The following is a 4,129-nucleotide window of genomic DNA, read 5'->3' as shown; positions in this document are numbered from 1 at the left end:
GGATTTGGCAATGATTTCTTATTCATGACACCAAAAACATAGTCAACAAAAGGTAACATAGATTTGTGGAAGTAAAACAAAATTAAAAACTTTTGTTTATCAAAGGACACTATCAACATCATAAAAAGGCAATTGATGTAATGGGAAAAAATATTTACAAATCATATATCATCTGATGAGGGATTAATATCCAGGATATATAAAGAACTCTTAGAACTCAGCAACAAAAAGACAAAAAACCCATTTAAAAATTGGATCCTTGAATAGACATGTCTCCAAAGAAGATATATAAATGGCCAATAGACACAAGAAAAAATACTCAACATCTCTAGTCAATAGGGAAATGCAAATCAAAACCATGAAATATCACTTCATACACATTTGGATGGCTACTAACAAAATAACAGAAAATAACAAGTGTTGGTGATGATGTGAAGAAAGTGGAACTCTTTTGTGTACTGCTAATGGGAATGTAAAATGGTGAGGTTTCTGTGGAAAATATAATAGTATGATGATTCCTCAAAAGGTTAAGCAAAGAATTATTATATGATCCAGCAATTCTGCTTCTAGGTACATACTTCAAAAAATTGAAAGCAGAGACTTGAACAGATATTTGTACACCCATGTTCATAGCAGCATAATTCACAATAGCCAAAAGGTGAAAGCCATCCAAGTTTCTAGTGATGGATAAATGAATAAACAAAATAAGTTATATGTATCAATGGAATATTATTCAGTCTTAAAAAGAAAGGAAATTCTGACACATGCTACAACATGGATGAACCTTGATGAAATTATGCTAAGTGAAATAAGCCCATCACAAAAGGGCAAATACTATAAGATTCCATTTACACGAGGTACCTAGAGACAGAAAGTAGAATGGGGGTTGTCAGGGGATGTAGGGAGTGAGGAATGGGGAGTCCTTGTTTAATGGCTATGGGGAGATTCAGTTTAGGAAGATGAAAAAGTTTCAGGATATGGACGCTGGTAATGGTTGCACAACAATGTGAATGTATTTAATGCCACTGAACTATACACTTAAAAAATAGTTAAAATGATGTTATTTTATGTTCTATATATTTTACAATGATAAAAAATGGTGAGTTATGCAGGATAGGAAGTTCAGTAAAGTACCCTGATGTAAACAAAAAGGGAGATGTGTTATAAGGCAGAGGAGTCTGTTGATGCCAAGGACAGTGTTACAAATAGTCCTAGGGGCTGGACTAGAAAAAGCAGTGACTAGAACACTGAAGAGAACCAAGAAATCCTATTTCTCATCTCTGCCATGGTATAGCATCTGCCTCATTCTTCCACTCACTGCAGTCCTGGTTTATAATTCCTCTGTTTGGGAAAACAGCCAACCGTCTCCAATCTCCTGTCTCAGAGGTAAATTTGAGAAGGGACATATTGGCCCACATTTGTCCAATCAGCTGTGATGGCAGAGACATGCTGTGGGAACCCGGATCCTTGCACCATAATCACATAAATGGCTAGAGCTGGGGTTCAGGGGTCCAGGGGATGAGACATTACCATACAAGGGGAAATCAGTGTGTGCTGGCCAGGCAACCATATGGATGTCCACCACAAGCCCACACACATATTTAGCTTTTCATACTGTTGCAAATTCCTCTTTTCCTCTCCCTACCCCTTGCTCCCCCTGCCACCCACTTTCTCCAAGGTTCTCAGACCCTCTAAGTGCACTGGCCCACCCATCCATGCCTTGAGTGAAATGCTCTGTACTAGGGAAGAAGTTGCCTGTCCTAAACCCCTTTCCCAGTGGTTCCCCACCCCACTCTGCAACTCAAAACAACTCATTTGGCTCCTAAATTAATACCTGGTCCTTCTTGGGTGACACTATTTGCATTTTCACAAGACTTTCTGGATATAGTACTTTATTTCTTTATGCTATTAACAAATATTTTAAGGCAGAAACTTTTCTACACCCCGCAAATTATACCATGTGGAAAAAGTGACATTGGCAAGTGAGTTTGGGTCAAATGCGGTGTTTGAAAAGCAATTCGTAAGGATAATTGCAGGGCTGAAAGTTTATAAACTTAAAATTATATATGCATATCATTATATATAATTTTTACTGAAAATACCAGTCATCAGATTATATAAATTCCTTTACCATAGTGAAAAAATAAGACTTTAAAGTGGTAAAAACATGTCTTATTAAATTAACTACAAAAGAATGGTTTCCATAGAAAAAGAAACTAAAACAATACAAATTGTGTAGAGAAAAGACTTTGAGCAAATCAAAGCCAGATGATAATAGTTGAATACTAAAGAAAGAAAGAAAGAATGGCACACAGATGGTTCAATAGCAGAACAGAATCAGCAAAACAAAATTCACGAACACAGAAACCAAGCCTATACTGCTCCGAATTTTTCAGGAACGCTGATTGGAAAGATGTCTGTCCTGAATTGCAAGACAGCCAAGTAGGGTACCGATATAACTCTGATTAAGAATGTGGGCACTGGAGTCATAGTGTTGGGTTCAAATCCCACTTCTGCCTCTTAAGAATTTATATAATGTTGGGAATTAACTCAACTCTAAACTCATCTTTAAACTAGGAACAATAATAGTACTGACTCCATTGGGTTGTGAGGTGGATTACGAGTAATAAATTTAAAGCATTTGCTTTACATTTAGTTAAGTACTAAATAATATTTCAATAAATATTAGCTGTATGAGTTGAAAATATTAATAATATTGAGTCAAAAATAGGAAATGACATCCCAGGTCACAATATTCTTGAGATGGCACTGGGATGATTTTATCACCAAACTCCAGTTTTCACTGTAGATGGCTTTCCCCAAACAAAACATACATCTTCAGTATTTGTGATCACACCAGCACCTAAGGGACTGTGGATAAATTCCGCAAGATTTAATCTCGGTCAATAGGATTGGTGAAAGTCAGGTGAATGCTACCAGGTGGCAGGGGGTGCAGTGGCTAGGAGCACATGCTCTGGAGCCAGACTGCTAGGATCTGAGTCCAGGCTCTTCCCCTACTATCATGTGATTTATACTGAACCTCATTTTGTCAGTGTCTTCATCTATAATACTGCACTTTCTCTATAAGGCATTTGGAAGGATTACCTGGCATTAAATATGTAAAGAGCTTAGAACAATGCCAGGCACATTGCAGACAAGCAGTCAATGTTAGCTGCTCCCACAAGTGACACATGGTGGCCACTGAAAGCTGCCCTGTTGGAGAGAAGACTGGACGGGTGGTAGGGAAGAGCCTCTGATGATGCAAAACGATGATTTTCCTTTCACACAGGAACACACAGGGTCAATAATCTGTGATTATTAAGCAATTGTCATCGACATCTTGTTGTTCCTATCCCAGGAAATAAACTGTACTGAGAAGGATAAAATGGAACACCTGGACTTTCTTGCTCAATGCCTCTTTGTTTAAAATTACAATGGCTTGCTTCTTTCACATCTAATTAACAATAGAGGAGGGGCCTGTGTCCTTCAGCGTACTGAATAAAGGAAGAGGGTAGGGATTTGGTGTCACGCTGGCCCAACATTTCTTTCCTAAAGAGGCAATAAAAGGAGTCACACCCCAACTCACTCTCTCTCTCTCTCTCTCTCTCTCCTCTGACGCACTCACTTTATCACATCTTCAAGGCTTGGCTGTGGATTCAGAGGAATCCTTCTGTCCACCCCTTCAATCAATGAGCCTCACAGCTCGGGCCCCCAGAGTCCTTGAAAGAACCCCACTTTCAACACAGAAGCCGAAGTCCATGCAATGAATATCTAATTTTGTTTAGCACTGTCTTGGGTGGAAAATAAAGAACGTGTAGAAACCTTTTTTGACTGGTCTCTATCTCTTGGTATCTTGAAACTTCTATCTCATTGCAGAGTAAGATTCCTATTTGAGGCAGCTGTCAAAACAACTTGGATTCAAGAAATCTGAGGTTTAGCCCCTGTCCCAACTTTAACCCTGTGACTTTAGGAATATCACTTATCCTCCAAGAATCTGTTTTTTATTTCCTCACCTGAAAACAGTTGAGCAAAAGAGTCAATTCTAAGTTGATAATAAACTTAGATAGTTGATAAATCACCTACTTGGCCTTTTCATCCTAGTAATTGATAGATTTGAAAGAGCTTTGTC

The sequence above is a fragment of the Eulemur rufifrons genome, chromosome 15 (assembly GCF_041146395.1).
Source record: "Eulemur rufifrons isolate Redbay chromosome 15, OSU_ERuf_1, whole genome shotgun sequence".
In the NCBI taxonomy this organism is placed as follows: Eukaryota; Metazoa; Chordata; class Mammalia; order Primates; family Lemuridae; genus Eulemur; species Eulemur rufifrons.
This window is presented reverse-complemented; position numbering follows the sequence as displayed.